The sequence below is a fragment of the Pyrus communis genome, chromosome 16 (genome assembly GCF_963583255.1).
Source record: "Pyrus communis chromosome 16, drPyrComm1.1, whole genome shotgun sequence".
In the NCBI taxonomy this organism is placed as follows: Eukaryota; Viridiplantae; Streptophyta; class Magnoliopsida; order Rosales; family Rosaceae; genus Pyrus; species Pyrus communis.
Window position 1 is genome coordinate 19,673,454 of NC_084818.1, and position 25,410 is coordinate 19,698,863.

The 25,410-nt window shown below is 36.8% G+C and overlaps 1 pseudogene; it reads right to left on the minus strand.

Moving 5' to 3' along the window:
- Window positions 1-9,136: 9,136 nt before the first annotated feature.
- On the minus strand, window positions 9,137-23,627 carry LOC137719932 (large ribosomal subunit protein uL15m-like; annotated as a pseudogene).
- Between the last annotated feature and the right edge of the window lie 1,783 nt (window positions 23,628-25,410).

Genomic DNA, 25,410 nt, shown 5'->3' on the forward strand with positions numbered 1-25,410 from the left:
TGAAAGAAACTACCTTAAGTGGGTCCAAGATGTGAAGCTCCACCTCACTGCAATGATTTTACGTCCCACCATTGAAGATGAGACGGACAACCTAGTTGGCGAAGCTCAGAAAGCCACTGCCATGATCTTCATCCGAAGACATATTCATGATGCACTGCAAATCGAGTACCTTACTGAAGAGGATCCACGAGCACTCTGGGTCACTTTAGCTGATCACTTCGATCACCAAAAGGACATCTTTTTTGCCTGAAGCAAGACATGACTGGCAGCATTTGTGCTTCCAAGACTTTAAGTCTGTGAATGAATATAATTCTGAACTTTGTCGAATCCGATCATTTCTCAAGTTTTGTAACGAGACCTTGATCGAAGAGGATCACATATTCGACCTTCTCTACTACTAATATTGTCCTGCAACAAAAATATAGGGCTCATAAGTTCACTAAGTTTTCGGATTTGATCTTTGTTTTACTTCTCGCTGAAAAGTAGAATTAGATGTTGATGAAAAAGCATCAAGCTCAACCTCTTAGGGTGATTGTTGTGCCTGAAGCACACTATAACACAAACAAACGCCAAAATAGGCGTGGTAGAGGCGGCCAGAAGCCACCTCGTCAAGGTCAACAGAGCCAAGGCCCATCTAAGGGAGGAAACCGAGCTTAGAAGCGCCTTAACCTCGCTCCCAAGGCCCCAAACTTCAAGAATAAGGGCAAAGCACCTGAAACCATAGATGCAGACATGTGCTATCATTGTGATTCAAAGGCCCATTGGTCCTGTGTTTGCTGAGCTCCCTAGAAAGTTGTAGCTGAATATCATTCTCGTCATAACAAGTTTGAATCAAACTTTGTGCAAGTAGACGAACCGGAAAGTACCAAGATGGAGGTTTTTGACTTTCAAGAGGCTATTACCCCTATGCAAGATTAGAATCTTAGACATAAACTATTCTTCTAGTTGAAATTTAGACAATGGGGCTGAATTCCACCTAGTGGTCGAACCCCCATTTGTTTTTTGTTTAATTTTTTGAACAATTTTCCTTTTTGTTTGGATTATTTGTTGGTGATTTATTATTTAGATATTAAGTTTTTATTAATTACCATCCTTGAATACTTAAATTATTTTGAATGGATATTTGTTTTTAGAACTTTTATGCATGTGACCGATTCAAATTAATTTTTATTCTAGGTATGACTAGTGGGAAAGTTAGTATCTAGCAGATAGTGCAACCATGCACACCGTTTTGCATGAACACATTTATTTCACTAACTTCATACCTAAGAATGCACCTCTGACAACCCTCTTAGGCCCATCCAACCTGATTGAATGAAAAGGTAAGGCACATATAATGTTAACCAATGGTACAATTTTGACCATTGGTGAGGCACTCTATTCTCCGCATTCCGGAACAACGTTGTTGAGTTTCAAGGACATTAGAGATAATAATTACCACACTGAAACCTATGTAGAAAATGGAGTTGAATTTCTGTGCATAACTTCCTACGAATATGGCCAAAAGCATATTTTAGAGAAGATGGAGCGTATCTCGAGTGGTCTGTATACTATGACCATACGCCCTATAGAAAGCCACTATGTGGTCGGCCCTACCTCTGGGATCGCGTATGAAATTACACTTTGGCATGATTATTTGAGACACCCTGGAAGAACAGCGATGCGCCGTATCCTCAAATCATCACACCGGCATCCACTGACCTGAAGTTTAGGTTCGATTCGAGGAATCGCATGTCAAACCTGCGTCATGGGAAATCTTATTATTAAGCCTTCTTATGACAAGATTTGTTCGAATCCTCCTATTTTTCTACAAAAGATTCAGGGGAACATTTGTGGACCGATTCACCCTCCTTGCGGACCATTTAAATATTTTATGGTTTTGGTTGACGCTTTCATACGTTGGTCACACGTGTGCTTGTTGTCCACAAGGAACACTGCATTCTCCAAACTGTTGGCTTAGGTTATCAAGCTCAGGGCTCACCATCTTGATTATCTGATCAAATTTATTCGATTGGATAATGCTAGAGAATTCACATCTAAAACTTTTGATGACTATTACATGTCGGTTGGGGTTGAAGTTGAACATCTAGTAACCCATGTTCATACCCACAATGGTCCGGCAGAGGCATTTATTAAGCGCTTGCAAATGATTACTCGATCGTTGGTCATATATACCAAGCTCCCGATCGCTGCTTGGGGCTATACAATATTGCACGCAGTCATGTTAGTCCGCCTGAGGCCTGTTGTGAACCAACCATATAACACCATTTAGTTGGTTATCAGATACAAATCCAACATATCCCATCTGCATGTTTTTGGTTGTGCGGTCTATATGCCGATTTTGCCGCCCTTACATACAAAAATGGGGCCTCAGTGAAGGATGAGAATCTATGTTAGATTTGATTCTCCTTCGATTAGATCTCCAGAGCATGCCAGATGCTTTCATTGATTTAGCGCGAGTGACAAGATCACATATTCCAACTGTGAATGTGCCTGCAAAGATAAATGTACCAAATGTATGACGGACTTCCCTCTTGGAGGCCTGAGACACCACTTTGGCCGATCCACATACATTAGCAGCTAGCCAATCCTCTGCCCCTACACAAAAGCGTGGCAAACCTCTTGGTTCAAAATATTCACATCCCCGGAAGAGGAAACCCACAACACAAGTACCTAAAGAGCCTACCGTGAATCCGACTGTCGCTTACTCATTCTATCTAACTCATGAGGAAATTTTAGATTATGGAAGCGTCCTTGAAAAGACGAATCCACCTCCTGAGAATTGTGAGATTTAAATCCATTATGCTAGCTTGGATGATGTTTAGTGTAGAAATGAGATGATCGTCGACGATGCATTAGCATATGCAGTAGCTACTGAGATCATGTTGAACGATGACATTGAACCCCGTTCCGTTGATGATGTCGACGTATAACCGATTGGTTAAACTGGAAACAAGTAATCCAAGTTAAACTCGATTCACTTGCGAAACGTAGGGTGTTTGAACCTGTAGCTCATACTCCTCCACATATGAAACATGTTGGCTACAAATGGGTTTTCGTTCGAAAGCGTAATGAGAAAAACAAATTATGCGTTACAAAGCTCATCTTGTTGTGCAAGGCTTCTACAACATCTCGGGATTGACTATGACAAAACTTAATCACCCGTTATGGATGTGATTACTTTTTGCTACCTTATTAGTTTGGTAGTTTCCAAAAAACTGAGTATGTAGCTGATGGATGTTGTAACTGCGTATCTCTATGGGGATCTTGATACGAAAATTTATATAAAAGTTCCAGAAATTTTTACATTGACTGGATCAAATATTTCTAGACCCTGGAACATGCTCTTAATTTGACTGAGGCGTTCATTTTACAGTTTGAAGCAATTTGGAAGAATGTGGTATAACCATTTGAGTGAGTATTTGACTAGTCAGGGATATGTGAACAACAAACTATGCCCTTGTGTGTTCATTAAGAAGTCACATTCTGGTTTTGCAATAGTTGCAGTTTATGTCAACAACATGAACCTCACTGGAACTCTTGAAGAGCTCGCAAAAATTACCGCACACCTGAAGTCGGAATTTGAGACAAAAGATCTAGAAAAGACTTGATATTGTCTCGGTCTCGAGATAGAGCTTCGTTTGGATGAAATCTTAGTACATCAAACGAACTACACCCACAAGATGTTGCGATGCTTTAACGAGGATAAAGCGAAGCCTTTGAGTACTCATATGGTCATTCAATTACTAGATGCAAAACGAGATCCCTTCCGTTCGAAGAAAGATGATGAAGAGATTTTGGAACCTGAAGTTCCTTATCTAAGTGCGATATGTGCTTGATTGTACTTAGCTCAATGCATTAGACCCAACATCTTCTTCGTTGTTAATCTTTTAGCAAGATACATTAATGCACCAACACGCAGACACTGGATTGGTGTTAAACACATCTTCCGTTACCTTAAGGGTACTACAGATTTGGGCTTGCTCTATCCCTACAGATCCTCAAGTGATGCTGCACCCCCTTATCTCGAGTCTATTCTCGCCTTGTTGGCTATGCTAACGCATGATACATACCTAATCCGCACAAGACGCGCTTTCAAACGAGTTATGTCTTTATCGTTGGAGGCACCACAATCTCTTGGAGGTCAACTAAATAGACCTTAGTTACCATTTTGTCTAACCGTGCTGAAATTCTCACCTTACATGAAGCAACTTTAGAATGCTTTTGGTTGAGAGCAATTGTGGGCCATATTCAAAGCTCCTGCGATCTTTACCCCATCATTGATGTCCCGATGATGATCTATGAAGACAATGCAGCATGCATCGAACAACTCAAGAAGGGTTACATCAAAAGAGACAACACCTAGCACTTTGCGCAGAAGTTCTTCTTCTCACATCAACAACAAGAGTATCAAAAGATTGAAGTCATGCAAATCCGTTCACAAGACAATCTAGCCGACCTCTTCACTAAATCACTACTAAAGGCGACGTTTCAGAAGTTTGTTCAAGGAATTGATATATGTAAACTTTATGAGTTGTAACATTGTTAGTTCTTTTTGAAATTATGTCAAACTCAAGGGGAGTATTCTGACGTATACTTGTTTGATCTTAATATACTTTTTTCCCCTACGATTAGGATCATTTTTCCCACTAGATTTTTGCTACCTAACGAGGTTTTGACGAGGCACCCATCTTGGGTTGATCATATCCCTAGACCTGGCAAACGGGTCGTGTCTGTCGTGTTCGTGTCGTTTTCGTGTAACACCTGTTATCTTAACGGGTCGTGTCGTGTCACACTCGTTATCTTAACGGGTCCTTAACAGGTCGTGTCACTTTACCCAACGGGTAAAGTGACCCGACCCGTTATGACCCGTTATGACCCGTTAAGAAAAAAATATATTTTTTTTAAAATTTGCACATACCACACATTGCGACATAAATATTACTTGAAAACATTAAAACATTTCTCGTTCAAGTACTATATCTACACTCGAAAATAAAAGCCTAATAAAAAAAATAATACATACACTACTAATCTATTACAAATATTAAATGTGCAAGGATAAAGAGTTTTTGTTTTTAAGATTGACTAACACTTAGAGTTTATTTATACTTTTATTAAGTATAACATAAGATTTTGTGGTATCCACTTGTGTAAATATTTTAAATTGAAGATCGAATTCATTCATTGTATTCATATAGGGTCAAGGAGTGTAGTTATAAAAAATCATCAAAATCGGAGTTAAAATAACCGTTAAATCGTGATTTTTCGTTTATAACCGTTGAAAAGCTTTGTCCCGTTACTTGATCTCTGAATGTTTTTTTTTTTGTGATTTTTTGCTGATGTGATCTCCAAGCATATACAAACAATTTTGACGGTTTGGATCGTTGAAATTAGTTTTGGAGAATTCGTAAAACGATAGATTGACTAACACTTAGAGTTTATTTATACTTTTATTAAGTATAACATAAGATTTTGTGGTATCCACTTGTGTAAATATTTTAAATTGAAGATCGAATTCATTCATTGTATTCATATAGGGTCAAGGAGTGTAGTTATAAAAAATCATCAAAATCGGAGTTAAAATAACCGTTAAATCGTGATTTTTCGTTTATAACCGTTGAAAAGCTTTGTCCCGTTACTTGATCTCTGAATGTTTTTTTTTTGTGATTTTTTGCTAATGTGATCTCCAAGCATATACAAACAATTTTGACGGTTTGGATCGTTGAAATTAGTTTTGGAGAATTCGTAAAACGATAGATTGACTAACGCTTAGAGTTTATTTATACTTTTATTAAGTATAACATAAGATTTTGTGGTATCCACTTGTGTAAATATTTTAATTTGAAGATCGAATTCATTCATTGTATTCATATAGGGTCAAGGAGTGTAGTTATAAAAAATCATCAAAATCGGAGTTAAAATAACCGTTAAATCGTGATTTTTCGTTTATAACCGTTGAAAAGCTTTGTCTCATTACTTGATCTCTGAATGTTTTTTTTTTGTGATTTTTTGCTGATGTGATCTCCAAGCATATACAAACAATTTTGACGGTTTGGATCGTTGAAATTAGTTTTGGAGAATTCGTAAAACGATAGATTGACTAACGCTTAGAGTTTATTTATACTTTTATTAAGTATAACATAAGATTTTGTGGTATCCACTTGTGTAAATATTTTAAATTGAAGATCGAATTCATTCATTGTATTCATATAGGGTCAAGGAGTGTAGTTATAAAAAATAATCAAAATCGGAGTTAAAATAACCGTTAAATCGTGATTTTTCGTTTATAACCGTTGAAAAGCTTTGTCCCGTTACTTGATCTCTGAATGTTTTTTTTTTGTGATTTTTTGCTGATGTGATCTCCAAGCATATACAAACAATTTTGACGGTTTGGATTGTTGAAATTAGTTTTGGAGAATTCGTAAAACGATAGATTGACTAACACTTAGAGTTTATTTATACTTTTATTAAGTATAACATAAGATTTTGTGGTATCCACTTGTGTAAATATTTTAAATTGAAGATCGAATTCATTCATTGTATTCATATAGGGTCAAGGAGTGTAGTTATAAAAAATCATCAAAATCGGAGTTAAAATAACCGTTAAATCGTGATTTTTCGTTTATAACCGTTGAAAAGCTTTGTCCCGTTACTTGATCTCTGAATGTTTTTTTTTTGTGTTTTTTTGCTGATGTGATCTCCAAGCATATACAAACAATTTTGACGGTTTGGATCGTTGAAATTAGTTTTGGAGAATTCGTAAAACGATAGATTGACTAACGCTTAGAGTTTATTTATACTTTTATTAAGTATAACATAAGATTTTGTGGTATCCACTTGTGTAAATATTTTAAATTGAAGATCGAATTCATTCATTGTATTCATATAGGGTCAAGGAGTGTAGTTATAAAAAATCATCAAAATCGGAGTTAAAATAACCGTTAAATCGTGATTTTTCGTTTATAACCGTTGAAAAGCTTTGTCTCGTTACTTGATCTCTGAATGTTTTTTTTTTGTGATTTTTTGCTGATGTGATCTCCAAGCATATACAAACAATTTTGACGGTTTGGATCGTTGAAATTAGTTTTGGAGAATTCGTAAAACGATAGATTGACTAACACTTAGAGTTTATTTATACTTTTATTAAGTATAACATAAGATTTTGTGGTATCCACTTGTGTAAATATTTTAAATTGAAGATCGAATTCATTCATTGTATTCATATAGGGTCAAGGAGTGTAGTTATAAAAAATCATCAAAATCGGAGTTAAAATAACCGTTAAATCGTGATTTTTCGTTTATAACCGTTGAAAAGCTTTGTCTCGTTACTTGATCTCTGAATGTTTTTTTTTTGTGATTTTTTGCTGATGTGATCTCCAAGCATATACAAACAATTTTGACGGTTTGGATCGTTGAAATTAGTTTTGGAGAATTCGTAAAACGATAGATTGACTAACGCTTAGAGTTTATTTATACTTTTATTAGATTCACCACTTCTATTAATTTTCATTTTTCCCTCTCTTTTTTGTTTCCTTTTCAACTTTTTCTTATCATTTTCACTTTTCCCTCCAACATCTTTCCCTAATTGAATTCCCTCACTTTTTTGTTTTATTTTCAACTTTTCTTAACATTTTCATTTTCCCTCCATTTTTTTTTTCAAAAAGGGCGGCAAGTTGGCAAATGGCAATGGCAAGAAATTGATTATTGAAATTTGAGAATGGAAACAAATCACATATGAGTCCTGACGCATCAAATTTCAATGGATGCAAAATCATGCAAATATGCAATGCATGATCATGCATATTAAATTATTAATTAATAATTATTATAGTTTTTATAAAATTTAATATATATATATATATATATAATTAGTATAGATAGACTTAATATTTTGGGGGTATAATTATTATAATTATTATAAATTTTATAGTTAATTTAATATATATATATATATATATATTTATTATAATTTTTAGGGGTATAAAATTGTAAAATTAATGTATATAATTATTACAGTATTTTTTGAGGGTTATAAAATTATAAAAATAATATTCTGCTTATCGTGTATCGTGTTTACCCACGTGTATACCCGACCCAACCCGTTATCTTAACAGGTGCTTATCGGGTTACCCGATAAGACCCGATTCGTTATCGTGTCGACCCAAACACCTGTTAATTTCGTGTCGTGTCGTGTCGGGTTATCGGGTCGTGTCAGAAATTGCCAGGTCTACATATCCCTGATGACGTCCTGTAAACGTTTCATTTGACTTTGCATTACTCACGCATTTTTCCTTGGACTATGAGTTTTGTCCTTACTCGGGTTTTTACCATAGCCATAGGGTTTTTTTGTGAGACTTAGTTCCTTATGCAAGTTCCTACCTTATTGAGAATGGCATGTTCCCAGAATCAGTGCCAACGAGTCGACTTCCTCAACCTCTACATGATACTGAATCTACTCAAGGGGGAGTGTTATAAACTTCTTGTTTAAGTGTGACTGTGTAAATTCTAGATTAGATTTGATTCTAGTTATTCTTCCCTATTAGTACTTGTATTCCTTGGAGGAGAAGGATTTCTTCTCCCTCTTATTACTATAAATAAAAGCACATGAGGAATAACATCCTCTACACAACCCTACAAACACATCTCTCTCTCTCTCTATTCTCTCTTTGTGCTGCCAACCCCTTCCCCTGTCAGTTAAATATAGGCCACAACAGTTGTAAGTTTTTTAAATTTTATTATTTTTAAGTGAGGAATCATTTCAACCAAGACAAAATATAGGGTGACCTGGCTGACAGCCATTTCTCCAAAGATCGAAATCCTCCTAAAGATAGGTAATTTCATTTTTCATCCTTAAGGGGTGGATGTGAAAGTGAATTGAAACGCCAGGGATTAGTGTAATGTTTCAAACCTGAGGGATTTTTGTGAAAAAACAATAAACCTCAAGAGGTGTTAGTATAATTAACCCGATAAATTACATATGGGCATCATATTGCAACAGCAATTCAAAGGCACATACTCAGACGGAAACTAAGTAGCAAGTGACACCCAGTAAGAAGTGTAGAACAATTAGCTCATAAGACAATATCACAAAGTGCCGATCAAAAGCAACACTGACACGAAAACCTTTCCTCATTCAATTTATCCGAACAGATCATTTTCCTTGGAACTCACTGTTTCTTATGAAGTAGAACAATTATGCAAAGCACCTGAAGAAGGAACTGGATCTAAAAGTACAAATATCCGAAAAAGAACAAACTAATTTTGCTCCTTTGGTCAAGTAGAGGCCGAGGCTAGCTCTTTGTCTTCAGTAAAAAAAGGAATAGGTTTCGTTGGGGCTGGCAAGCGGCCAGAGCCATCGACTTTATCCTTCTGTTTCGGGGGAGGTCTAGCTGCTTTCGGCAATAACCTGCCTTTCTTTTCAAACCACTCGGGTTTGAGCAATGCTCGAAAGCCCAACTTGTTGTAATACACTCTTCCTACAGACCCACCTGCAGCTTCAACAGCTTCCTTTGCCCTTACAGTGACACGTGATACCTGTAAACCTCTCATAAGTCCATTTTCGAGTTGCATGCAACACAAAGAGGAATGAAACCCGAAGTCTGATCTATATGCATTTACTCCATATCCATGTGAAAAATAATTAGCATAGGAAAGTATCTCCACCAGTAAATATTAATGGATTAATAGTTCATTTATTTATAAACCAATTTCAGATTTCTATGCTAAAGTTAGTTATGTAATATTTGTTCAAAGATGTTTATTCGAAATAAGTACATTGCTGAAAACATTTCGAGCCATCACTAAACTGCCACTAATGAACATGATCAATATTTTCCAGATTGATAAAATTTAACGGAGATCAAAGGTAATGTTACTACACACTACAAAAAGGAAGTAAATTATGACATCAGCAAACCGTTGGACTAGCAGTAAGGTACATATCACAGTTAACTGATATCGCCATTCCTTGGTCCAGAAAACAAAATTGAAGTCGTGAAACACTCTCATCCAGTGGTGATATCATCATATGATCTAGCTCCGAAGAGAAAAAACATTTTTGAGGTGAAGGCAGCAATTTTAAATCTAGAACAGGGAAGGGGGTAAAGCAAGACAGGGGTACCCACATAACACATAAGTCCATGTCATGTACAATGCCTAGATGAATACACATACCTCCAGATGAATTGGCCATTGGATCTGTTCAGCACCACGTCCCATCAATCGCACTCCATCTTCAATCTGCTTCCCTATTGCCCCTGTATCCTATGGTAACAATAATTACCAGAATGAACAAAAGTTGACGTAGGAAATACTGCAATAGGCTGAGAAGAAATTTACTGAACCTTGAGCGTTTTCATTGTAATCAACTCAGACGAATAAATCTTTCCTGCGTTTATAAGTGTGGCAATTTTTCCCAATCCTACAGGCTGCCACGAAGACATGTACACAGGTCAGAAAATAAATTGGAATAAAGGTGATATTTAATAGCCCCCAGAAATGTAAAAAAAAGGCTCAAACAGATTAAAAGTCAATTAAAAGGAATGATAAAATCAGTTTGTTATGTTTAACCAAAACAATCCACCAAAGAAAATCTCTAACCAAAACATACGAAGCATAATGGTTTCACGCATTGAGGAACCCTTATGCATGTATGTATGTACGTATAACAGAAAACACTATTCAAGCATAGATTCATAACAATATCAGGGTATCATGCAACTCAAGACCTAGTTCATTTCCCCAATATTTTAGCAATGAATCAGAGCAAACTCCAAGGATTAAAAAAGCATAGAGACTCAAGAACCGCCAAGTCCTTTCTGCAAGAACTGAAGTATTTCCCACAACTGATCTCTGCACTGCAAACCAAGTTAGGTTGGAAGTCGGAACAGAAACTTTATCCATCCACCGCGTGGGATCCAAAGAGTTATGATATAACTTGGATTCGTCTGTTTTCTTTCTCACTTCAAGCAGAACATTCGGCAGTATGATTTGTGGTAGATATTTAGAATTTTGGATACGGATAGTTTATGGAATTTTCAATATCAATGGACACATGTTTGGCAACAAAATGATGTGATTTTCATGTTGCAATAACACTCTGTAATTGTTTCTTTAACCATTTTGATTATGTTCTAGGAAATATTTAAACAGAAATATCTTGACATAGTAAGATAATCTATAACTCAGAGAGTAGAAACCCTGAAATATTTGAGGAATTTCAATCCCCAGACAGACTAAGACTATCTCCACTTTCTATTATAAAGCTTACTTCATTACTTTAGTGTGCAGGATATGACAGTTCTATAAAGCGAAGCCTATTAGAAAAGGGAATACACGAATGAAAAACTGATCTCGGTGCTACAAAGTCCTAATATAGACTCACTGATTTGAGGCATAAAACAGTTTCTCTAACATGCATTATGTTGGTGACAATTTCTTTACATTTTTCTTTTTTGGGAGTCTTTTCTTGCAATTAGAATTTAGAACTTACCCAAGAGGTTATATAGTTACCAAAAATTTTCATGATCTGCAAAAGTGATAAGTTTGTTTGTACACACATAAGAGACTAAATTGCCGATTTGTCTCTTGTATTATCATCTGAGTGAAGTTTAATTTTATAAGTTATTTTTTTCCTTCAGAAATATAATTATGCTTTTATGTTAGTTTGGTAGTCATTCCATCTAATTATTCGTCTAATTTAAGTTACTTTATTTGCATGTGCTATAATTTAGAGGAAATACCACCATTTCCTCAACCTTGAATTCTTAAATAAATTTTAATTAGACCTACACGTTACATGCCTAATAAAAAAAATAAGAGCGATTTTCAGCAAGTTGAAACATAAAACATGAGACACCTCATGTATAAGTAAAGAAAAGTACCAATGATGGTAGTATTAGTTGGTGTAATAAGATTCATGAGCTCTTATACCACACAACATCACGAAAACATAAAATAAAATAAAAAAAATAAAAAAAAGGGAGGATGGAATTGAAAGACAGTTAAACGGTTATGACCCTTCTATAAGAATTGGAGATATTTTCAACAAGTTGACACCATAACCAGTAACCACTATCTATATAACTTGTATTTGAGCTACTGATTGAATATCGAATGTGAAGATAGAAAGCTCAAAGTAAACTTCCAAATAGCATCACCAATAGATTATTAGATTTTGCTTGGAAGCTAGATACCATATCATATCCACACATTAAAGGTCACATGCACCATCAATAGTTAACTCTAACGAATACCTAGAAACAAAGAAAGAAAAGATTCCCACATATTTACCCAAATTGTGTCCCTTAATACATTGAACTTTTAAATTAATCATATCTTCTCAATGATAATAAATTAATCATATCTTCTAATATAGTCTTCGGTCCTCATAGCTACATATCATTGGAAGCCATTTCTTCTACCAACATACCAACCATAAAGCTCAGATACATCACACCAAGTGAAAGACAGTATTGGAGTATTTACCCTTCCTACCAAGATATCAGTCAAATAATTGCACCTTCAATAGTTTCTGTAAACCAAAGTGCATCACCCGAGATTACAACCATCCTGCACACCCTTTTTTTATCAGCACCATTATCGTTGATATCAATAGATATCAGTCAAACAATTACATATTCCTCCACCTATTGCTAGGAAGGCTTTGAATATAGAATGGAATAACAAAATATTTTAGGAAAAATAAGATATACAAAGACTAAGAAAGGTGCCTACACATTAGTCTCCATCTGATGAAGTGTTTGGGGAGGGGAAGATATAAGCCATAATCATATATACAAACACTAAGAAAGGTGTCCTACGCACGAATCTCCATCTAATGAAGTGTTTTGGGAGGGGATGATAGAAGCCATAATCATATTTTTTTTAGTAGAGAGGTTGTTTATGCAACTCAAGCAAGCAACCACCAGCTTACTTGGGGCAAGACAGAGAATTACACAAAAGTGTACTAACAATAAGAAGTCTTTCTATTGCAATATATGATTCAAACATAGAGTATAAGCAGTGGAAATTATCAAATAAACTTGATATTGGAGAATGCCCCCCAGTACATGTTAAGACCATCTAGATTGGATTCTCTTTTCTTTATTTTCATTTCCCCTGGAATAGGAAAGGGACAGATAGGAATTAGCGTCATTCGTTGTACCAACAGAGAAATGAGTAGTTACATAAAGTGTTCTTCCCCATGACAAATTAACAGTTTACTATGGACCCCTCCGGAAGTCCCTTCACTTGTTACCGCTATCAGCATATCCCTTGGGTTTGAATATATTTAGTATTTCACTGTTCATCACAGGCCTTACAAATTACACACCCACGTGTGCACAAACACAAGCACTTTGGGCATTTTAGAGAGTACATTATTAATGATAGCAACATATTCCTGTAAAACAACTCAACCTCAATACGGCGGTTATGTTTACGCATCTGCTATTGCTTCCGAATATAACCTCTTTAGAATCATTAAGACTACGAGATACGAAAGAAGCTAGCTCTTCAAATACTCCAATAGAAAGGAATTGACAGTGCTTACACTCACTCCATATTCCATTTCCTTCGTTTTCAACAATTTCGGAGCAACTCAACAAATAGAAATGCACATTGCAAACAATGCAAGAAAATAAACAAGAAAAAGAAAGAGAGGGTACCTGAAAAGTGAGACTGAAGGGGTTCTTAAACCCACGCTTGGGCAAACGACTACGCAGCGGAGTCTGACCACCTTCGAACCCCAACTTCCCAGAGCCTCGAGCCTTCTGACCCTTGTGGCCTCGACAGGCAGTCTTGCCATTACCAGACCCAATGCCACGGCCTTTACTCGTCTTCTGCTGCCTGGGCACCTTGCCTCTCAGATCGTTCAAGCTCAGTAGACTGTACGCTCAGTCCCTGAAATCCAAACCCTTTGGCGTTGATAAATGTAGGGTTAGAGTTAGGGTTTGGACGTGGGAGGAAATGTAGGGATTGGGATGAGATGGGTGAGGGCGTGGGGAGGGTGAGAGGGGGTTTGGTGCGAATTGAGGAGGTGAAAATGGTGGTGGAGAGAAAGGATGGGAGTCGTCTTCTCAGCATAATTTGCCGTCAGCTGCTCACTTCTGTTAGCTGCTTTTTGGGGCGGGGAGGGGGAGGGTTTAACCACGTTTTAAACAGAAGATATTCACGCCTTTGGCTTTGGCTCCTCAAACAGAATGGGCGACCTGTTTGTACTGATCGGCGTTTCTGAGGTGCGGACATTAATAACGCACTTTGCATGCGAACCGCAATCGGACGGCGGTAATTTGTTGAGTTTACGGGTAGAGTCGGGTTGTCGTGACCCAGTGTGATTAAAATATTTAAATTTTTTTAATCGGTGGGTATGTATTTGTTGGAGAGAAAGCGGAAGGCAGGGAGTTGAGGGATATGTTCGTGCATTGAAGAGGGAAAGAAAGAGAGGCAGAGACATGTAGCCAAGGTGAGGATCGATTGGGCTGAAGCTGCATTGCAACTGCGACCCGATAATCTTATATTTTTAATTTTTTTTCGTTCATTGGGGTGTTTCTGTCGACGAGAGAGGGGGAGACTAATCTTATACCTTTAATTTTTTTTCATTCATTTGGGGTATTTTTTGTTAGTGTAAGAGCGGGAGAGAGTGGGAGAGTAATTAGAGGTGTTTTTGTTGGCAAGAGAGGGGGAGAGTAATCTTTTACCTTTAATTTCTTTCGCTTACTAGGGGTGTTTTTGTAGGCAAGAGAGGAGGAGATTAAGGTTGTCTTCGGCGGGAAAGAGAGGTAGGAGAGGGAGATGGTGAGGTTGGGAAGGTTTGATTTCAGGTCAATTAATTGGGCCCTGGTAAATCCTATGCCTTTATTTTTCTTTATTTTTTTTGTTCACAGGGTGTTTTGTCAGAAAGAGGGACATGTGAGGGTTGTAGTGGAGGCGAAAGAGAGGCAGAGAGGGAGCTTGTGAGCAAGTGAAGAGCTCTTATGATGTCCTCGTGCTCCTCGTAACGCCACCATCTCTTGCAATGTCCTCCATGTTGGAAACGTACCTTAAACTCCATCATATGATGATACTTTACAGACATTTTACATGTTAAACTAAACATGTTTAGTATAAAAGGTAAAAAATATTGTTTAAAGTCAACTCATACAAATGTTATACGCTTGAATAATAAGTCCAAGGAATATGTAATTAGGAGAATGTAATCTAAAGAAGTTAGATTCATAAGACCATTCTCTTTAGTACACATATCTTAAACATTCCTAATCATAGGATTGCCAATTGGGGTTGACGATCCGGTAAGATTAGTACATGTTATGTCTTCTCTTTAGAAGAGTGACTGGTCTCAAGTCCTTGGTGTGATTGACATCAAGACAAGTATGTAGGTGCTCCATAGAGAATGAGTCCACCAAACGCAATCAACAAGGAGTTCTCATAATCATGTCACATGGGAACTCATGGTTGGGATAATGCAAAGTAGTCATTTGACATGAGGCATCATAGTTGTCTTATGGTTAGGTCCTTAATTTTTTACTGTGTTAAAGGCACTCCATCAAAAGGGGTTCACGACATAGTTGGGGTTGAGACACTTCACCATAAAGGCAGACGAATGCACAACAAGGGATCTAACCTTCAAACTATTGAATGAAAATACCACATGATATGATTAAGAATCTCTGGCCAGAGTATGAATGAAAGAAGTCGTTCCAAATCACATTCAAGGTAATCATATAAGTAAGAGAGTCTCATTGGATAGTAGACATGAATAAACTATCAAACCAAACAATGCGATCAAGAGTATTGTATTAGAGAGAAGATCGTATTGCATTTGTAATCCCAAACTGAATAGGTTCTCCAACATTTTCTGATTAGCTTAGGTAGCCATGACATATTGCTAGGTGCCACTCATGGCTTTGGAAGCCCTAAATACGTATAATCACAAAAAGGAGAATTGAAAGTAAGTTTCAATTCACAATCGATTCGAAAGAGTTCTAATTGTCCGCTACCTCACTAAAAGGAACTTAATGGATTGCACACCGTGTAAGGTATTGATTGAAAGAAATAACGGAGATGAGTAAGGACAATTAAACATTTTAATTCTATAAGGCAATGATTAATTAACATGTTAATTAATCATACAAAGGGTTCGTATTAGGCTTTTACGTTAGTTTCGGGTTTCAGGGCCAAAGGGTTTTGGTCCACAAGGCCCATTGAGTTTAAGTTGTACGACAACTAAAACAAAATGGAAATTAACCCAAAACGAAAGCCAATGCCAACCTAAGAGGGAAGGGAGTGATGGCTCACTTATTACAAGTTTGTCACTCACTTAGAATGAGGTATAAAGGCAACTTTATAGCTTCATCCTTCATTAGGATTTCTTTGAGGAAAGATGAAAGATTCAAACTCTCTCTTTCTCTCTAAGAGGTCAGCCATGTGGGAGAAAGATACTAGCATCTTCTTCTCCACACATCACTCATCTTTTCCATCATCCTTGGTGTCGGAACTTAGAGGTCTCCAACTTTGGAGATTTTTGGAGAATCCATTCCTCCATCCAAATCCAAAATACATGGAATCAAGAACAAGTTTCTTCCATCTATATCCATGGAGTCAAGGAGCAAGGAGACAAAGGAAAGAAGGTCCTCACATGGGTGAATATCCTTTACTAAGCAAAGAGGTGCTTCAAGGATATAAAAGTTTCTCAAATCCCTTTATGTTTAGAGTTAAGCCTTGGTTCACTACAAGTACTAGGCTTTAAATTTCATGGTTTAAGTTTTGTTTTAAAGAAGGCCCTCACATGGGTGAATATTTGTGTCTGCTCTGCTGTAGTCTTATTAGTTGGGTCATTCTAGAAGCATAAAATAAATTTTCACAGTGACCATTGACACAAAATCTGAAAAGTACCCAGAAACATGTCACCACTCCCACAGGCAATGTTAAACACATAGGTTGAACATTTGGGAACCAAAAAACATTTTGTTATAATGTTAAAGACATTGTACATTGTACATACATTTGTGCTCCAAAAAACATGTACTTATCCCACTACCACATCCAATCTTACATCCATTCTAGAAAGAGTTGAGAACCAAAAAACATGTACAGATTCGACACACAGAAACTTAATTCGGTGAATATCTACCAAATGCAATGACTTTATGTATGGTTACATCATGAATAGGTGTAGCCCTTGGATTTCTCAATTCCACTTCCTTAGCTTAGGTGTAGCCCTTGGATTTCTCTATTGGTTGAGTTTGTTCAAGTATTTCATGTGGTGAAGCGAGGCAAGAATCACCATTGCCTTTGTTTTTAATTCTTGGTTTGCCTTTTCAATAGTTCTCCACTCACAACGAACCCGTTCGATTTCCCCACCTAACTGAATGTGTTTTCTTTTACAAAAGAAAAGAGAGTTGTTTGAGCGATGTATACCTGAAAATAGATGATTGTAATTATGCTTACCACCATTGTGCCCTAAGTGTGGCCACTTGTTGCCATACTTTGGTTCTTTGCCAAAGGTGTATTCATGGTGATTGGTTTCTAAGATTTGGAGTTTGGTGTAGGACATGAGGGTGGGAGTATCAAATAGGACTGTACTAGTTTTGGAAGGTGGGGTATTAATGATAATTGGATCAGGAGTTATGGCTATTGGTGTATTAAAGAGAATTCTGCAATGAGTTTTGGGTGTTTGTGTATTCAATAGGGTTGGAGGAGGGGATTTGGGTGGTCTTGCCATGATTGGGTGTAGTTAGTGATTCATCATAGATGTAAGGAGAGTTAGGAATTAAAGATGTAAGGAAAGCTAGGAATTAAAGAGAGATGGGAGATGAGAGTTAATGAATTGTATTGACAGCAATTAAGGGGGATTTAGGTGAAAACATGGGATTAAAATCCCCTTTGCGTTGCCTTCTGCGAAGACCAAAGGATTTGAAAGAAAAGGTTCCCCCAAAATTTTCATTTCCCGCCCACAACTACTACCTTAATTACCCACGTGGCGTGCTCAAATAATGCCACGTCGAAATATAGTAGGAATATTGGATTTTAGTGAACAAGAAAAAAATGTTAAAAAACCCAAAAAATTATGGAGATGCTCGGGATCACATTCTTTACTTCATGGTCATGGTCATATGGCGATGTGGATTTTTGGAACGATTGAAACGATTGAAATGGTAGTGAATAATGTTTTCACTAGGGTGGGCGTAAATTTGTAAAAAATAAAATAATTGTTTCATACATCGAAAAAATGTGAAAAAACAAAATAATAGAAACCCTCACATGGAAAAGGGCTACAACTTTTGTGAAGGACAAAAGTCCAAAACCCTGCACCCATAATGCATAATCTGTAGCAGCCAATACGAACCGTCGGATTCTCGTTTACATTTTTGTAGATAATTTTTTTTTTTCTTTCAAAGTTTCACCTTTTGGTGGAATGTGAGAGATGAACGGTTTAGATCGTTATCTTTATGTAATGCTTGTTATTTTAATGTAGTTGTTTTCTTTTGGCAAAGATGAAGCTAGACATTATTCTGGGGTGAAATCCAATAGCTCCAATAGGTCTTTTCCTGATGATTTTGATGATACTGAGTTTCCTTACCCATTTGATGTGGATGATGATGATGTGACAGATCTAGGAAGTAGGTAAGTTCTCAACTTCATATATTTTAGTTACTTTTATTTCTGCAAGTATTTTACACATGATGTCCTTTTTGTTAGTTTCTCTATGCAATGTGCAATTAGTTTTGATTCTTTGGAAATAACTTGCAAGTCAAATGGTTAATAATTATCTACAATTGTAACGGGGCAAGGAGGGGTAACTGCACCGTCAACATAGTACATGCATTGATCATTGAATAAACAAGTGATGTGAGATTGATTAGTCAGAAATTAGAAGGAAGCATTCTATAAGATAAATTATTTCTTTTTTATAGGTTAGTTGGTTATGAGCTTAATATACAAGCAACTCACGTTCATACAGTGTTGTGATGTATTGCACCATGCTTCGTACATGAAGGGCCGCCCATTTTAGTTAAAGCCCATGAAATGATTTGGGACATATGGGCAATACGTAAGTATACTTGCTAAAAGGACTCACGTTAGTTGTCGTGCTTTACACTTCTTTGCTCCTTTTTATTCAGAGAAACATAATATTGCCTGATGCAGTAAATGCATGCTAAGGAGTACAATTATCTTTTGAATAGTCATCTCTTAATAAATATATGTAAAATTGTAGCTACAAAAAGTCGATCTCAAGCATCAAAGTCCTCATGCACATTAAACCATTTATTTGTTAAAATAAGGTCTTTAGTTTATGGGTGAGCCACTATGTTCTCTGCATCTGGTCATAAAGTTCAATGTCGAGTATTCTTTTAGATTCTCTTGATTTGTTTATGAAATGCATATGGCCCTTTCAAATGTATAGATTTGGTTTTGCTAATGGGATGTGATCTTATCTTTTTGCCTCAAACCTGAATCTTTTGACAAACATGTACCCCTATGTGAGCCACATGAGCTTGAGGGTTGTTTCCAATTAAAAAATCCCAAGATGTTGTTGTTGGGGCGCTTGTACGAATGTTATGGAAAGCTCCACCTTTCCGGCAGGATGACTCGAATTTAGTAAATTTGTCACAGGCAAGTAGGCCTAAAATCTAGAGCAACTGTAGCCAAGAGCCTAATCGGTCTTCTAAGGCACATGCATTAGTCCAGGGTTACAGGGACATGAAAAACTCGCTAATAGGGAAAGGCAGTAAGTCTTACATCTAGTCCAAATATGCTTGCTGCCGTTTTGAATATATGTACAGCACTTTAGTTTTCGCTTTTCTTGGTTTCATTCTGAGTGGTTGAAAATTTGATTTTGTGGCGTCCACTTCCATATGTTACAGGTTTCCTTCCTAACTTCTATGTCCATAATGCTTACGCATCCTCTACTATCGTAGTTATGTAATAATTCTAATTGAGTTGTTGACTTGCATTCGAAATTTTATGGGTTGGTCAAATATTGCTTGATGTTTTATACGTTTTAAAATTTAGTAACATTGTGCAATATTTCTGCAAAGTACAACTTTCCGAATGCGATGTGAACGATCCAAACTGTTCATCATTTGCATTCCACTAAAAGATGATACTTTGAAAATGGAATTACCAAAAAACCCTTACGACAATGCCCAATCAAAGCCTAAACGTAAACAACAATCCAACAGTTAGTATTGGTTGTTATGGATTCTGGATTATGGGTATAGGGTTTAGATTTCTGTCCTTCATGAAAGTTGTAGCCCTTTTCCATATGAGTGTTTTTAATATTTTTTTTTTGGAAAATTATTTCACTTTTACAAATTTATCCAATCTAGTGAAAACATTATTGACGACTGTTTCGATCGTTCCAAAAATCCACGTTGCCATATGACTATAACCATGATGTAGAAAATGTGATCCCAATCATCTCCATAATTTTTTGGGATTTTTGACATTTTTATTTATTTTTCTATTCACTAAGATTCAATATTCCTAGCATATTTCTATGTGGCATTATCTGATCACGTTGCGTGGATAATTGAGGCAGTAGGTTTGGTAAAGGGAAATGCGGCTTTTTACGAGGAAATGTTTATGAAAAGGATAAATCTCAGCCATTCATGTGGTAAATCTAGTGGTGGAAGGGAAATTTTACTTCAGCATTTGGTGTTGGCCTAAACATTCAATTCTACCCTATCATGTGTCCAAACTAGGTGGTTTCTTCTTGGAGGGGGGTTTCTTTTCTAGGGTTTAGTGTCATAAAATGTCATAAGCTGTCATCCCATGCGTAATACAGTTACGTTTGCAGATTTAACACCCACGTTGGCAAATGAAGGGGTGGGAATGATTGTAGCGACCTATCTTTTTGACATACAAAGTATGGTGAAGAGGTTATGCCCTTTATGAGCCACGTTTGGGCACCTTGTAAGTATGGATGATGGTCCTGAAAGCAATTAAAGCCATGAACGTGGATTTTCATAAGGGTTTTAATAAAACTCAATGTCCGTCTGTCGTTCAACCAGGTGAGTTTTGAATGGTGATGATAAGCTGCCAACTTTCCTGAGTTACGAAAAGTTGTTTGAGGTATGCTTCTATTGTGGAAGAAGGGCAGTTGAGAAATGTGGATATGATATGGAAGAGCTAAAAGTAAGTTGGTTCCTTGTCAATAAGATGTTTGCGGATGAGCCGAACATGTTGCCACCGGGTGTTATGGATGACTACCGGGTGTTATGGATGACTATCTTACATTGGTAGACTTAGAAGCTGATCTTATCCTTTAGTTCTCGCAACCAGCAAGTATTAAGGAAAATGGTCTAAGGAATGAGTCAAAAGTGGGTCTGGAGGGTGAAGGACGGGGAGAGGATGACTGCGTTGGCTGCGATTCATCTAACAAAAAGAAAAAGAGATGCGATGGCTGAAGGTGCAGGGAGTAGCAAGATAATTGGTGACAATAATTGATGATGAAGTTGAAGAGTTTACAAGTGCAGATGGTTTGATTTCATGTTTTAATTATGTTATCATACTTTATGGTTTAATTTCATGTTTAAGACATTTTAATTTATGTTTCATGTTTTAACTACTAGCTGTATTTTATAATCCATAGGTTCTTTAATCCTCGTTCAGCTTTTGTGAGATTTCATTTAAATGTTGGCAATTTAACAATCGATGCTCAAACTCATTAGCCTTACTTAATATATTTGCTTCTTTCATCGCTATATGTCCTTATTTGGTCACAGGAAGTATTTGTGAATGAGGCTTTCATAATCCTCATTGGGTGAACATATTAACGAAATAAATGTCAATTACACATTAATCGTAACGATAACTGGAAATGTAATATCATAAACATTAGGGTAGGTTTCATAAACAATCATTCAGTATTAGAGTTTGTTTCATAACTTGTCACATACCTTCATTCATAATACAAGTACCAATCTGGAAGGATATTAAGAAATAAGGGTTGGTTTCACAAACTGTCACAAGCATCATTCAACAAAATGGTTGGTTTCATAAATTCTTATAGTAACAAGTCATCATGCAGTTATTCAACACATTAAATTCATCCCACAAAATTACCAACTCATGAACTAATGGAAATGATCTCCAACACAACATATCAACAAAAAAACATTTGTTTCTGGACTAACATTGTTCATGACATTATCTCCCTACACTAACACTACACTAAAATTCTTAATTTTAACTCACTCTATACATTGTGAACCCTGTGCAACATGTCAATTGCCATCTTGAGTGGAATGCAAGGATGTTGGACGTTGTAATTACATCCAAAGGAATGCCAGCAAACAACAACTTAATCACTTTTAAGGTGAAAATATTGCAATCCGCATGCGCAATTCAACAAGTTTGATAAACAATTAAATAATTTAACTAAACTCAATAACAAATAAGTGAAACTTCAAGTCACCAGTTCTCTTGTTGTGGAGACCTTGGAATTATGTTAATCAACCAAGGTCTCTTCTTTATATCCCTTGACAGGCTAATGAGGACATCCGGCAAGACGTGAGTGAAAGCCAATTTTGCAATCGCTTGCCGTATGTGGGTGGCCGTCTTAATTGAGTCATACACAAATATTCTCCCATCTTTAAGGTTCAACTCTACTGCCATCCATTAGTGATCAAGGTTAATAGACATGTACACCCTATCCACATCCTTTATCTATGATGCACCAAACTCCACCCCCTTCCACGTCACTACTTTGTACAACACCGGCTCATATTGTTTGGATGCAACGCCTTTCCACCCTTTACTTTTCAATTTAGCATTCCTCTCATCATAGCTTTGTTGACAGTAGGAGTATCTACAAGTGTAAAATACATTGAAAAACATGTACAACACTTCATCGAAACAAAAATACACTCAACATTACAATTGCCAAACTTTTCAATATTAGGAGAAATTAAGTGGGATACACTTTCTGAATCCTCCAAGCCTATCGTCATGCCTTTGCAGGAGATAAGAGCTACAAGTGAATGTGCTATAATATACAAAATTTAAAATTTAATTCAACTATCACACCAACACAATCACAATGCATTTATATTACTCCATACCACACAAGGTTTAGCCACTTACATTTGTTGACAACCAGCCTTGTTGGTCTAGAAGCCACCTCCAGAAATCGGTGTCTCCAACTGTCATAAACTCCAATTGGGCAACCAGACTAATAATGTAAACAAAAAATTGTTAGCCTCATCGTTTTATTCATTTCATCAATTGTTTTGAAGCATATGAGTAACTGACTTCTTATCTTTTTCCTTCAACTTGTTGAAGTGATGGAAATATTTTATCACCTTAACTACACATTTTGTGTCCATGGCTTTAATTAACATTTCTCTTTACACAACATCCTCCCTGGGCTGACTGACATGGATTTTTGGCACTTTGTGACGTCAAAGATCAAAGAGGTGTGGCAAACCACTTTCATCCTTTGTTTTTTTTTTTTTCCTGCCCCCTTTTGGTTCACATAGACGTTGACTTTGCCCTTGAAACTTCCTCTTGGTTCCCACATGCTAGCCCTCAGCTGTGTATGTCACCACCTCATCGTCATTATCCGAAACCTTGACATCTTCATACTCTTTCGATGCCCGTTCTCTAATTAAACCAACCATCTTTCCATATACATCTAAAGGACAGGCCTAATAAACAGTCTCTACAAACTCATTCCAACCCTCTTCCTCCACAGCTTCCATTAATTACCTCATTCCCTTTTGATCCTTTGCCTCCCCCCCATTTGTCTTCATCCCTTAATCCTCCTCTTGACTCCCATACTCACCCACTGGTTTTTCCTCCCCTTTTTCCAAACCATTTTTTTCATCACCCCCTTTTTCACCACACTATTCTTCTTCTTCTTCTTCTTCTTCTTCCAGAACAGTTTGTACATTATTGCCAATTTGACCACCCTTGTTTTTTTTTTCTCCTCTTTATCTCCTTCCTTTTCTTTTGCATCTTCATCTTTTTTTTTTTTTTTTTTTTTCCCTCTTATGCATCTTCTCCTTCCTCTTGAACTTTTTTTCCCACATCATTTTTTTTCCTTTTTCTTCTTCCTCAGTATTCTCCTCCACATGTTTTTTCTTCACTACTCTTCTTAATTCCTCACCACCTTCGATAGTTCTTCCACTTTCTTCAACAAAATCTTGTCTGATATCTCATTCTTGAGGGCTAACTGCGCGAATGACACCTTCAACTACATTGTCAACTCACCAACATCATTTGTGTCTAGTGTTGGGTTCTTAGGAATCACAATATCCGCATCATCCCCTCACGTCCAGTACTATTTGTTCCTTTCTGCTTCAGTCGGAACAATTTCTCTAATCCCCACATCCTACCATTTAAAGCCACACATCATAAATGCATTTCTCACACATACAATATTCACACATTCACTTTCATTTATATAAAATTCAACAGTTTTGCAATACAGTTATGCCTTTCAACTCTCGGTTATATACAACTGCAGCTGTTCGTGGATTGGCTGCTTCTTCGTTGTCTTCTATTGCAAAATTCTCGATGTAGTTGCCGAATCTGCAATTTTGTAGTAACATAGGGGCTTTTCAAGTTGAAGAATTTTTTTGTATGCCCACACCTGCACGTATTCCTCAATAAATGAATACTTAATCACATTAATAAAGACGAAAGCAACACATATTGCCTGAAAAAGCCTAGGAAAATCCTTTGCAGCACCATCCAGAACGCTACGCCCTCTTCATTCCCCTAACTTCTTTTTCTTCTTCATCTCCCTCACCACCCCCTTAACTCTACCCCTACATCTCCTTAAAGTAGCAAACGAGAGGTTGTCATTAAGTTGTTCAAAGGAAATGGAGCTCCATTTAAAGTTATTGAACATATCCATATCTACCACAAGGTCGAGGTAGTCTAGATTCATAGCAACATTGTTCTTCGTCCTTATCAATATAGCCTTAACAAAGTATTTTAGGCCTAACTTGAAGGCATTGTCTATGTTTTTGCACTCCTTAAACACCCTTTCAAGCTTGCCCCAAGTCCTGGATATTTTTGGTTACTTTTCTGGGGATGGCCTTGGCTTTACCTTTCCCTTTTTCTTTCATCCCCTTACCACTTTCTCTTACCAACCCTAATTTCCATGGAAAATACTCCCTCAACAGTTTAATCCTTTGTGGTTCAACCTTTATGTCATAAGGCAGAAGTCTTGCTTTATGAACTGGGTCAATTCACAACCTATTAAATATGTTAGCCCCTCTAGGTTTTTAACCTCTTGATTTGCCACTCTACAGAGCGACAACTCATGGACCAATTGCCCACTGAAGGCCAATACATCCACACCGAGAAGGTGGCCAAAACAGGTGACCAAAGGGCACCAAGTTATGCCTCATTAAACTTCTCCCTAATCAATCCTAACATGCATAATTAATTTTA